The 13,527-nt window shown below is 44.9% G+C and overlaps 1 long non-coding RNA gene across 1 annotated transcript; it reads left to right on the top strand.

Moving 5' to 3' along the window:
* The first annotated feature begins 419 nt into the window (after positions 1–419).
* LOC125339687 lies at positions 420–9,766 on the top strand. Its single transcript, XR_007208586.1, has 3 exons — positions 420–430; positions 5,306–5,312; positions 9,582–9,766. It is a non-coding gene; the product is annotated as an uncharacterized LOC125339687 (long non-coding RNA).
* The last annotated feature ends 3,761 nt before the right edge of the window (positions 9,767–13,527 follow it).

Here is a 13,527-nt window from a genome sequence, read left to right as displayed (position 1 = left end):
TGCAAATGAAAACAACCCTGAGATACCACCTCACCCCAGTTAGAATAGCCTATACTCTGAACTCAGGCAACAACAAATGCTGGAGGGAGTGCGGGGAAAGAGGAACCCTTCTCCATTGTTGGTGGGAGTGCAAATTAGTACAACCTCTTTGGAGAACAGTATGGAGGTTTCTCAAAAAGCTCAATATAGACATACCCTATGATCCAGCCACACCACTCCTAGGCATCTATCCTAAACAGCAAGTCCCAAGATATCAAAAAGACATTTGCACTTCCATGTTTATCGTGACACAATTCACAATAGCCAAAATATGCAAACAACCCAGATGCCCCTCCACAGATGAATGGATCCAAAAAATATGGTACCTGTACACAATGGAATACTACATAGCGATTAGGAATGGTGAAATATTGTTATTTGCAGGGAAATGGTCAAAACTTGAACAAATAATGTTGAGCGAGACAAGCCTAGAACACAGAAAACAAAGGGGCATGATCTCCCTGATATATGACTGTTAAGAAAGGGAGACGGAGAGACAGTAGAGACCAGGTCTGTGAAACCAAAAACTGCTTGTCAAATAGTATTTCCTACAGGATTGGGTCAGTGACCCAACATTATGTAACTAAAACCAAATAACTACTCAACATATAAAGGTCAAAAATTGACCTGTCAGTGGAATACAATAGCTCATACGTTCATATAAGACTACTGTCGACATATTGTCTAATATCGACATTACATTTAAAGCCCTAGGCGAATTTTCTTGGGTGTGGCCACGTGGCTACTGTCTATGTTCTTGATACATTGTGTATTGTATATATGTCTACCTGACCTAGGGAAGGGAAAGAAAAACAGGGCGTAAGATATCACAAGAAATGTACACACTGCCCTACTATGTAACTGTACCCTTTTTGCACAACACCTTGTCAAAAAAATTTGTGTTCAATTAATAAATAAATTAAAATTAAAAAATAAATATATAAAGCATAACAGAAAAAAAAAGATATCTTCTGTGTGCCCCATCCAGATTTCACTATTACTGGTATCCTATGTTAACATGGTAGCTGTTACAGTCATTGCATGATATTAAGACATTAATGGTAACTGAAGTGAACTTCATTCAGATTTCCTTTGTTTTCACCTATTTCTGTTCTGGGACTCTCATTTAGAATTCCACAGCACAAATTCAGCAGTCACAGTTATTTTGGGCATAAATGAACGTATCATGGTTTTCCTTGTGGTTTCTTCCTTGTCTCTTAATGTGCTTCCCTAGCAGAAGATAGAGCGTTTTTCTTCTCCCTGTTTTATAGTTTCCTTTTCTTCCCTTTTCATTCTGGTGGTACTGGGGTTTACAGTGAGGGCCTTCTGCTTACTGGCAGTCGCTCCACCACTTGAGCCATACCTCCAGCTCTTTTTGCTTTATTTTTAAATAGAGTCTTGATTTTGCCTAGACCACCCTGAGCTCCCGTTTTCCTATTGATCCTTCCCCTGTGACTGCAAGGACATGCCACCGCACCCAGCTTCTTAGTGGTTGAGATGGGGTTTTGTAAACTTTTGCCTGCGCTGGCCTCAGACCACATCCTCACAATTTTAGCCTCCCCAATTAGATGTGAGCCATGGCTTCGGGCTCCTACCCCGCCGCCCCCCGCCCCCATAAAAGTAATAAATACTTCACCTGCAATTTGTAGAATCACTGATATGAAAACCGTTCTAACAAGTTTTTCAAAATAGCTAGTCACTTCAGCAGTAGTATTAAGTGTTAAATAATTCTCTGTCTTCCTACAGATTTATATAATTAAAAAATTGCTATTAAGATCTGGGTACTGGTGACTCACACCTGTAATCCTAGCTACTCAGGAGGTTAAGATCTGAGGATCATGGTTCAAAGCCAGTCTGGGCAAAAAAGGCCAGTGAGACTTTTCTCTCCAGTTAACCACTGCGGGGGGGGGGGGGGGGGGGAGCCAGAACTGGAGCTGTGGCTCAAAGTGGTAGAGCACTAGCCTGGAGTAAGCACTCAGGACAGTGCCCAAATCCCAAGTTCAAGTCCCACGACTGACAAAAAAGAAATTGTTACTATAACCCTTGGAATAAGAATGAATCCAATGTTAATTTTTTCTTTTCATTCTCACTAAGTAAATATTCAATTGCTTTTTTTATGTCTGAGAACTGTGAATATTATGCAGCAGTTTATATGAGCAGAGGAAAATATTTCTACATGTTTCTAAGATCTGAAGATTCACTTGCTTGCCTTGTATACATGAAGCCCTGAGTTCGATTCCCCAGCATCACATAATAGAAAAGGCCAGAAGTGGCGCTGTGACTCAAGTGGCAGAGTGCTAGCCTTGAGCAAAAAGAAGCCAGTGACAGTGCTCAGATCCTGAGTTCAAGGCCCAGAACTGGCCAAAAAGAAAAATTCCTCCTGGACTGGGTGTGGCCCAGTGATAAGAATGCTTGCCTAGCATTCATGAGAACCTTGGTTGGATCCCCAGTACCTCAAAAAAAAAAAAAAAAAAAACTCAAGGGAGGAGGGGGGAATGAGGGACGAGGTAGCAAACAGTACAAGAAATGTATCCAATGCCTAACGTATGAAACTGTAACCTCTCTGTACATCAGTTTGATAATAAAAATTTGAAAAAAAAATTCTCTTTGTTAAAAACTCTCCACGCTGGGCTGGGAATGTGGCTTAGCGGTAGAGTGCTTGCCTAGCATGCATGAAGTCCTGAGTTCGATTCCTCAGTACCACACACACAGAAAAAGCCAAAAGTGGTGCTACAGTTCAAGTGGTAGAGTGCTAGCCTTGAGCACAGAGAGGCTCAGGGACAGTGCCAGGCTCTGAGTTCAAGTCCCAGGACTGGCAATAAATAAATAAGTAAATAAATAATAGCTGTACATTAATTGTACATGGAGAATTTCATTGTGACATTTCATATATATATATATATATATATATACACAATGTACTGTATCAACCTCACCCCCTTTATCACCTTCCCTTCCCCTTCTCTTCCTAAAGCAATATCAACTGGTTTCATTGTTTTGTTTTCATATATGCATATAAAGTACTTCATCCAGCTAGGTGCCGGTGACTCACACGCTTGATCCTAGGTACTCAGGAGGATGAGATATGAGATATCTTGGTTTGTTTTGTTTTGTTTTTGCCAGTCCTGGGCCTTGGACTCAGGGCCTGAGCACTGTCCCTGTCTTCTTTTTGCTCAAGGCTAGCACTCTACCACTTGAGCCACAGCGCCACTTCTGGCTGTTTTCTATATATGTGGTGCTGGGGAATTGAGCCCAGGGCTTCATGTATACGAGGCAAGCACTCTACCACTAGGCCATATTCCCAGCCCCTGAGGATCTTGGTTTGAAGCCAGCTTGGGCAGAAAAGAATGTGAAACTCTTATCTCCAATTAACCAACAAAAAACTATACCTCCTTTTTTTTTTTTTTTTTGGACAGGTTAATTGAAGAGTCTCAGGGTTTTTTGTATCTAGACCAGCTTCAAAACCTGAATTCTCACATCTTAGCCTCCTTAGTGGCTAGAATTACAGACATGAGCCATCAGCACCTAGCAAGGCTGGGAATTTATAAGGACAGCGTGTATGTAACTTAGGGTCAGTAGGAAGGGTGGGAAGTTTAGGATTAAGCAGCTGCATCTGGTGAGGTCTTTCTTGATAAGGACTCTCTGTTAGTCCTATCCAGGTATCACATGACAAAAGGGACACGTACAAGAAACAGAGCCAAACCAGCTTTGATAGCAAGGCCCCCCCCCCCATATGAGCTGTCACCCACTAACCCATAAGTGGTTCTTCCCTCATTATCCAAAATCCCTTCAAGATGCACTGGGTACCACCTAATAATTCCCTACAAGTCCTGGAGAGAGTCTAACTATGGCAGGAATATTACATAGAAAGTTAAGAGTCATGTCTATTTTCTGAAGGTTGGCTGTTTCTGAGAAAGCCCACCTATGGTCTCATATTGGACATCTCCACATTCCTGACAGCAAGTGTGTTACTGGTCTGGAGAAGGCTTTAAGGAATCTTGCAAACATGTTCTGCTTTACAATCACTCAGAACACATCTTTAGGCCTTAGATCCCTTGATAACATGATAAAAATTTCAGCCTTTTCCACGTAAAAATATAAGTACAGCACAATATTTATTAAAGGCTCATCATAGACCCTGGAACTTATCTAGTACATCATGAAGTAGATAACATATCCATTGTACAGATGAGGAAATTAAGGCCTAGAAAAGTTCAGAAACTAAGTCACAGAACTAGTAAATGGGAACCTAAGGTTCCAGTCTTAAGAATGAAGAAAAGGAGATAAAATGATTAGGCCTTTCCAGAATGACTTTGCCTTTGTAACTCATTAACTGGAATTAGCTTCTGGAAAACGAGGATAATGGTTGTTTCTCTACTGATAATGTAGTAAAAGTTGGGGAAACATTGGTCCGACCCATTCTGTTGATAACTGCCTTCTACCTTATGGCAGACCCTGCCTCTCCTGGGTTTCTTGCAGAGTTATTTTGGTATGTGAGTCTTGCTTTCCTAACAACCACAAAATGTTATGTTTCTATGGCCACACCAGAATTCTTCTTAAGTAAGGGTTTGAGAAAACAAAGCAAGGGACACTTGGGCAAGATAGGATGGTAGAAAGAGGATTGACATTTCTTTGTGTGTGTGCGTGTGCACACGTGAGTATACATTCCAGTCCTGGGTCCCGTCCCTGAGCTTTTTTGCTCAAGGCTAGTGCTCTACCAATGGAACCATAGCTCCACTTCTGGCTTTTTTTTTTTTTTTTGGTGCCTAATTGGAGATCAGAGTCTCAGACTTTCCCGGCTGGGCTGGGTTTGAACTGTAATCCCCAGATCTCAGCCTCCTGAGTAGCTAGGATTATAGGCGTGAGCCACTGGTGCCTGGCTTGGGTTGATATTTCTCTTGCCTTTTCAAACCTGTGGGTCCACTAGGCTCAGAAGGCCTTGGAGTCCCCCTGTTGATCAGATTTTATTCAAGAACGCTTGCCTAACATGTATGAGTCCCTGGGTTTGATCCCCAGCAAAGAAACAAAGCAAAAACACAATTATAGCAAGGCCTGTATCCATTTGGCCAGCGGTGTGGAGCTTTGTGCTAGGCATCCTTCTGTCTCTATCACAAAATACCTGAGATAATAATCTTATAAAGTGGAAAGTCTTGTTTTGGTTCCGTTTTAGAGGTTCTAGTCTAAGATCATTAGGCTTGTGGTACATCAGCAGGTCCTGGTGGAAGCATGCGGTGGGACAAAACCACTCATCTTGTCGTCCAGGAAGCAAACAGGTACGGAGAGGAGAGGCCTTTCCGTGTTATACTCGTGTGACCTAAGGACCTCTCCTGATGCCCCACCTCGGAAAGGGTCAGCCACCTCCTGGCAGCACCACTCTGTGAGCCAAGCCTGGACCACATTGACTACCTCCATAGGTAGTACCATGGTTGCTAATATACAACCAGCGGCTCATAGTGACATGGGAATTTCACAAGTCAAAACATAAATAAGGCTGGACATGTGGCTCAGGGATAGAGTGCTTGCCTAGCAGGCCTAGGCCCTGAGTTCAAGCCCCAGGACTGGCAAAAACAAAACAAAACAAAAAAAACCTTAAATAACCTGAGCCACCTTTATAGCTGATACTAAAAATGGAGGTTGGCAGGTTCACACAAGAAGACTAGAGCTAAAAGACAGGTTAGATTTTTAGTTTCTGGCAGTGATGGGGAGGAAGAGAGAGAAAATGGGCTGGTCTGTGTATAGTTTATGAGACTGAACTACAGCAGATTTCTTTTTGCCACCGGAAGGCTGTTCTCCAGTTTTGCCACCAGGGGGCACCAGCCACTAGCCACATAGTTTTCAACCTAGCTTGTCCTGAGGGAGCAAAATCTTTTTTTTTCCTCTGGCTTCTTTGCTGGGTGGGAAAGAAGGAGGACGCCATCTTGATATGAACTTCTAGTGTTGTAAGAGAAAACGGGTAATAAACAAGGAGGATGGAATTAAAAGTTTTGATGCCTCCATTTCCTTCTGCTGGCTACGATCCTATGTCTCAGGGATGTGTTTTGGGATCGGTTTTTATTGTTGTTTTGTTTGCCTCCAAAAGCTCATGGTTAAGAGAAGTTGTTTTTGTATCTTGTAATAAGTTGGACATCTCCTTCCTGTCATTTACTGTTTGTCATTGGTGTTCACTGGTTGAATTGCAGTATAAACATATTGTTTTGAATGCAAAGGGGGTTCATTGTGACCTTTTGCATATATAGAGTTATAATTTTTTGAGACATTCTCTTAAAAAAAAAACAAAAAATCTTGCTGAGTATGACAGGACTTTGTAGTGCTCCCTGTTCTAGCTCCTGGCCAGGAAATGTGTACAGCATTTAAGGTGGCCTTTGCAGAAAACAGGAAGATAGCTGCTTCCCTAACCTGGCAGGTTGCCAGTACTTACTCAGAAGGGTGTGTTATTTAGCTGGGCACAGTGGATCAGGCCAGCAGTCCCGGCTGCTCACGAGGCAGAAGCGGGGTGACTACTTAGGACCAACTTGAGGAGATAGTAAAACCCTGACTCCAAAAAAAAGTTATTCCAAACAATGCCAGTATTTACCTGTTTTTCAAAACCTAGTATGTTTTATAACTCGTGTTTTATGTTTTTTATTTATCAATTTAGAGTCTTTTTTAAAACTAAAAGTTGACTTTATGCTCTTGAAACTTGCCTGTTTCATCCATTCCCATGAGTGACTGGCCTTTGGGGCTAAGAAAGGAGATTTACCGTGGAACTGGAGTGTGTGTGTGTGAGAGAGAGAGACAGAGAGAGACAGAGAGAGGGACAGAGGGCGGGGGGCAGGCAGGCCGACTGACTCTAGATGCGGAGGGTATGGACTCCAGGTCAAAGAGACTGACTGGGCAGGAAGGAAGGGTGTGTGTATATTGTATATTTGAAATCATAGTGTGTGTGAGGTGTGTAAATGTGTGTGTGATTGTGTGAGGCTGTGTTAGGGGGAAGTTTAGTGTGTGTGAGTGACTGTATTGTCTGTGGCTGTGCATAGTGTGTATATGTATAAACGAGACCATGTATGAGTGTAGTCATGCAGTGAAGTTGTGTGTGTGTGCTTTACTGTCAGGTTGTGTTTGTGACTGTAAGGGGAGGACTTTGTGTGTATGTAGAAGTAGTGTGGTATGTGTAGCCGCGTGGCGTATGAGTGGTGTGAAGATGTACATGAGACTATGGCTGTAATGGGTGTGATTGAAACTGTGTGGGACTGTATGTGTGCTAGAGTGTGTGAGTGTGGGTCACTGTGGAAGCCTGCGAGTGAATGGTGTGTGTGTTATGTACATGAGATTTGTAGTGAGTGTAACACGCTTGTGAGGCATGGTGAATATGAGGCAGAGTGTATGTGTGTGGCTGCGTGAGACTGCAGGGCAGTTGTGTGCGTGTGCAACTCTGGGACGTGTGTGTGAAGTGTGTATGTATGACCATGTGGGGCTCTGCAGGAGTTGGTGTGTAGGAGGGAGCGGGATGTGTATGTGTGACTCTGAGGATGGGGAAGTGTGTGTGTGTGTGTGTGTGTGTGTGGTGTCTATGAAACTTGTGGGGCTGGGGGGTGGGTGTGCGTGTGTGGTGGTACGTGTGCCCTGTACTGTCAGCCCTGAATGCCCGCAAGTCCTTCCTCAGCAGTGTGCTAGTCTTTCATGTGTCCGGCTGGCCTTTCTTGAGAGCAGAGGTCTGGCCTTGCCGGGCTTGGCTGCGGGGACTCCTGGCTGTGCACGCTCAGCCCCTTACACACGCGAGGGGTCTGGCAGCGTGGCAGGGGCTCACGGGGGGTGGGGGGGCTCTTCCTGCCTTGTGAGGAATCAGGAGCAGGCGGCCCAGGAATGAGGCCTCACCAGGTTTCCCTCCCCCCTCCCTCCCCCTTCCCAGCTGTTCCCCTTCCGGCTGCAGGCCCTGTGGGGAAGCTGGAGCGCAGGCTTCCTTTTTTGGTCATAGTTGAGCTTTCTCCACCTTAGTCACCACCGTCCCCGACGCGCCCGGCATCGGCATCCTGCTGTCTGTAAGAGGCAGAGGCGGGCTGCAGCTTCACAGACAAGGAGACTTTGCCCTGAAAAGCACGCACCCACACCCACGGGGGCTGAGAGCACTCCGTGGGAGGCTGTGAATGACACGCTGATTGACATGTAGATGCTCAAGATAAAATGATTCTGAATATCTTATTAAGGAAATAAACAAATCAAGGAAATTGGCCCTGGTAATCCTAGATGTGAGGTTCTTCTTGGTTCAGGTTGGAGCCAGCCTGGGTAGAAGCTGAAAGTAGAGCTCAAGTGGTAGAGTGTGTCAGCCTTTAGGAAAAAAGCTAAGGATCAGCACCCAGGCTATGAGTTCAAGCCCCAGTACTCCTCTCTCCTCTCTCCTCTCTCTCTCTCTCTCTCTCTCACACACACACACACACACACACACACATCAGGGTCTTAAAGAGAGCAAAGAAAGACAAGTGTTAGGAAAGATGAAGCGTGTGGAAGGAGAGGAGGAAGGCAGAGAGAGGCCGGCAGAGCAGAGCAGGCTTTGATCAAGGCTGCAGAGGGACTCCCAGCAGGGTCGGGAATCAAGAGCGGGGGAGTGGGAGAGGGCTTAAAATTTTAGACATTCAACAGCAGGGTCTTCTTTGGAATGTCTTTGTCGTCTCCTGTTTGGGATCCATGGTGCAAATGGTCCTGATTGGGGCTTCACAGCAGGTATTCTTTCGACTCCACAGCCCTGTGCTTCCAGATAAGGTCAGGGTGACATTTTCCTGAGAGTTCGGTGGGGGCCGTGGGGTGGGATGGGCCGTGGGCCATGGAGCAGCATGCAGTTATGAGAAGAAAGCAGATTCCCATCAACAACACATGCAGCTCCCATCCAGTATTTCAGAGAATGAGGGACGTTCTCTAAATTTGCCCCCTCCCCATTGTTCTGGCGTGGAAGAGTGAATTCTGGCAATCACAGAGCCAGCTCTGGACCAAACAACTGTCCTTGGGGCTGGGGCGTGAGGCTGAGCAGTGTTGCCACTCAATTCTGCATCCTCTGTTCTTGTGCCTGCCAGCCTAGGAACTGTCCGTCCCCACGTTGTTACTTGAGTCTTGTACAGTGTGGGAATTAAAGGAATCCATGACTAAGAAAACGCCCCTCTCTTGGCTGGCTGGTCCCGTCCAGTCACTCTTCTGCATCGTCTCTATTATGCACTGAGGTGGACTCAGCCCCATTCCCTGTGCTCCTGGGTGTGTGTGCTATAGTCATCTGGTCAAAGGCTGTTTGTCATGTGGTAGCTCGGATGGCAGCTTTGGGCATGTCCTCCACACCGAAGGGGCTGAATTTACTTTACAGTTCTGCCTGAGGGCCCCTGATTTAATCAAACAGGGAGAAAGCTTGGTAGAAAGTGAAAAGAGGATACCAGGAGGCATGAACTGGCTGGGCTTGGATCCGTGTCTTTTGCTGGGTCCAGTGCTCTGGGGAAGGAGAGACAAGGAAAGATAGGGGGTAGAAATACTGGGCAGACAGGCTGAGTGGCTATCCCACCTCGGCAATGCATCAGGAGGTGGAGCCGGGATAACTAAACCACATGCTATTGGTGTTCCAAAGAAAATATGGATTGGGGATGAAGATGGAGGAGCTGAGGGCAGACAGAGAAAAACTGGAAGTGCCTCTTGCAGCCCTAACTTGGTGTAAAGTGTTTGGGGCTGTTTTGTGGAGATGCTAGAATACGATGGATGAACAGAGGTAAGAAGCATTGCTCAATTCATGTGGAGAAGTAAATACTGAACTCACGAACCTGTAATCCTAGCTGCTCAGGAGGCTGAGATCTGAGGATTATGGTTGGAATCTAGTCTATGAGGCTCTTATCTCCAATTCACCATCAAAAAGCTGGAAGTAGAGCTATGGCTCAAGTAGTACAGTACCAGTCTTGAGTGAAAAAGTAAAGGACAGTACCTGAACCCTGAGTTTAAGCTCCAGTACTGGCACAAAAAGAGAGAAAGAGAGGGTGGGGGGAGGGAGGGTCTTGCAGACCTGTTTCTTATTTAGAGAGAGAGGAGAGCCACATGGTTGAACAAAACCAATTCTTTGGGGCAGTCCCTTCTGCCTGGGCGTCACTTGGAGGTTTGTTACAACAGATGGCTGAGTTACCCTGAGTTTCCCACTCAACAAAGGTGAGGCTTAAGCATTTCCACTTCTAATGTGTTCCCAGGACTGCTAACCTAAGGACCACACTTCAAGTACTACTGGTTGAAGGCAAAGGACTTAACTCACTCCATTAAAAAAACAAACAGGGCTGGGGATATGGCCTAGTGGCAAGAGTGCTTGCCTCATATACATGAGGCCCTGGGTTCGATTCCCCAGCACCACATATACAGAAAATGGCCAGAAGTGGCGCTGTGACTCAAGTGGCAGAGTGCTAGCCTTGAGCAAGAAGAAGCCAGGGACAGTGCTCAGGCCCTGAGTCCAAGCCCCAGGACTGGCCAAAAACAAAACAAAACAAAAAATAAATAAATAAACAAACAAACAAAAAACAGAAGGGAGAAGAGACCCGGAAGTGAGGGGTGAGATGGGAGGGAAGAGGGAAGGAATGGGAAAGGAAGGAAGGCAGTGGTTTAATAAATATCACAAAGAAAATTTCAGGCCTTATAAGTAATTGATATATTGGAATAAAACCAACTGTCATTATGGTATATTCTTTCATCCATTTGGCAAAGTTTTTAAAGATTGATTGAACTTAGTATTGATTCAAGTTTAGGAGAAAAGGTTGTCTCTTGAGAGTCCTAGGCCATGATAGCAAATGGAAAAAATAATGCTGAGAGGCAGAAAAGGTATTTAATCACTATAGCTAGATTTGGAAGATAAAGGAATCAAATATCCCTGCAGCCTTGTCTTTAGGGGTGCCTATATAAGCCTTTTTTTTCCCTTTTCTTTTTTGCTTCTTTTATTTTTTGTGCTAGTTTTTGAGCTTGAACTTAGGGCTTGGGCACTGTTCTTGAGCTTTTGTGCTCAAATCTAGCGCTCTACCACTTGAGCCACAGCTCCAAGTCTGGCTGTTTGGTATTGTTGGATAAGAGTCTTACCAACTTTCCTGCCCAGGCTGACTCTGAACCATGATCCTCGGATCTCAGCCTCCTGAATAGCTGGGATTACAAATATGAGCCACTAGTGCCCGGCTCTGACATGAGCTGTAAGTTTAAATGAAGGAAGGGCAGTGGATGAGAAATATGTATAATGGAGCAGTCTTGATCAGACTTGATTTGGTTGATCATTATCTCAGTTCTGCTCCTGCTTGTGAGGGAGCCCTTAGCTCCTATCCTAGAGTGCTTGTTCCCACTTGGGGAGGGGTGTAGTCTCAGCATGGAATGATCTGCCTTTCAAAGCTTTACTGTTCTTGAAGGTTTAGGACAATGCTGGTGGAGTTGGGGGTATATGTGTCTGGAACAGAATGTTATAAAAGCTAGCAATCTGTTGAAAATAGTTCAGGTCTGTCATCCCAGCTCTAGGGAGGTATAAGTCAGAGGATCAATGTCCAGATAAGTTTAGTCAAAAAGACTCCAGGCTTTATCTACAAAATAGCTACAACAAAAGGGTTGGGGCTGGGGCTCAATCAGTACAGCACATACCCATCAAGCCTGAGGTCTTGTATCTAGTACTGCTCAACATGAAGAAGAATAACATAAAATCAGTCTTAGTTACTCTTCATTTTGTTTGGGGGTTCTTTCTGCCAGTCCTGGGGTTTGAATTCAGGGCCTGGGCACTGTCTCTGAGCTTCTTTTGCTCAAGGATAGTACTGTACCACTTGAGCCACAGCACCACTTCTGGCTTTTTTTTGCTTATAAGGTACTGAGGATTTGAACCCACTGCTTCAAGCTTGCTAGGCAAGCCCTCTACCACTAAGCCACATTCCCAGCCCTATTCTCATCTGGGTAGCTTCAGCCTTGAAGGGACTGAGGTAGGTTAGGTATATACACTCCTCAATTGTCTATCTCAGGCCTGAGCAGGCATTTGACCTAAAGTTTAAGGTACTGAAAGAAACAGATAAAATTAAGTCATGATGGGTGCTGATAGTTGATGCCTGTAATCCTACTTACTCAGGAGGCTGAGATCTGAGGATTCAGGTTCAAAGCCAGCCCTGCCAGGGAAGTCGATAAGAGTCTTATCTCAAATCAACCACCAAAAATCTAGAACTGGAGATATGGTTTACATGGTAGAGTGCCAACCTCGAGCAAACAACATAAAGGACAGTGCTCAGGCCTTGAGTTCAAGCCCCAGTACTGGCAAAGAGAAAGAAAGAAAGCAAAGGCAGAGGAGCTCAGCTTTATTCTGTTTTTACCTACCCAGAGGGCATCTGAAGGACATGTGAAGAGCCATGCTTCTCAGCAAAAGCAGCCTCTATGACCTTATTACAACATACAGCCTTTTTGGAGGGCTGCTGGCTGTAGGTATAGGATAAAAATTGAGCTTGTCCGGATACTACAGTCCTACTTGTAGCATGTCACATCCTGTGCGTGAAAAGATGTACATGCAGAAGGTTGTGGTTGTTACAGGGTGCACCCATGAAACCCTCATGGGAGCGAGTTGGACACACTGTGTTCAGAGTCAGCAAAGGCAGGCTAAGCTGCGGGGAGAAAATCCATTGGGGATGATGGTTGGGCTCTCCAGGGAGATGGATCTCAGTGAGAGATTAGGAGAGCCTTGGTGGCCTCTCCTGGTTCTTTCTTCCTCCTCTGGGGAGCAGAACAGTTTGATGAAAACAGAAACTGTAGTGAATACATTCCCACTTGTGTGAAGGTCTAACCTGTCTGTCTCTGTCATTCTGTCGCTTTCTGTCACTCTGTCGCTTCCTGCCATCGAATCACATAAATGCATGCTTGTATATGCATGGGAGTTTTTTACAAATATTTACAAACTCTTTCCATTACCAATACCACTATACAGAACAAGATAGACAAGGTACCTTGAGTTCATGAATCATACTTCTAGAAAGGAAATCCACATGAAAGTATGAAAAGAAACAGAAACATGCTGGGTGCAGGCGGCTCTTACTTATAATCTTAGCTACGCAGGAGGCTAATATCTGAGGATCATGGTTCAAAGCCAGCCTGGGCAGGAAAGTTGGTAAGACTCTTACCCATGGTAACACCAAAAATCCAGAGGTGGAGCTGTGACTCAAGTGGTAGATTGCTCACTTTGAGCACAAAAGCTTAGAGATAGCACCCTGGACCTGAGTTCTAGCCCTAGGACTGGCACAAAACAAAAACAAAAATGGAGACCCTGAGACTGGTCCCTACACTGCAAAACAGCATCAACAACTTTTGAAAGGATGCACATTATTTATATAGAAACCAATTCTTTGGTTTATAAAATAACTTAGGTAACCTTTTAAAATGAAATGAATTGGGGCTGGGAATATGGCCTAGTGGCATATAAATGAGGCCCTGGGTTTGATTCCTCAGCACCACATATATAGAAAAAACCAGAATTGGCACCGTGGCTCAAGTGGTAGAGTGCTA

Source organism: Perognathus longimembris, chromosome 21 (assembly GCF_023159225.1).
Source record: "Perognathus longimembris pacificus isolate PPM17 chromosome 21, ASM2315922v1, whole genome shotgun sequence".
NCBI classification, from domain to species: Eukaryota; Metazoa; Chordata; class Mammalia; order Rodentia; family Heteromyidae; genus Perognathus; species Perognathus longimembris.
This window is presented reverse-complemented; position numbering and strand designations above follow the sequence as displayed.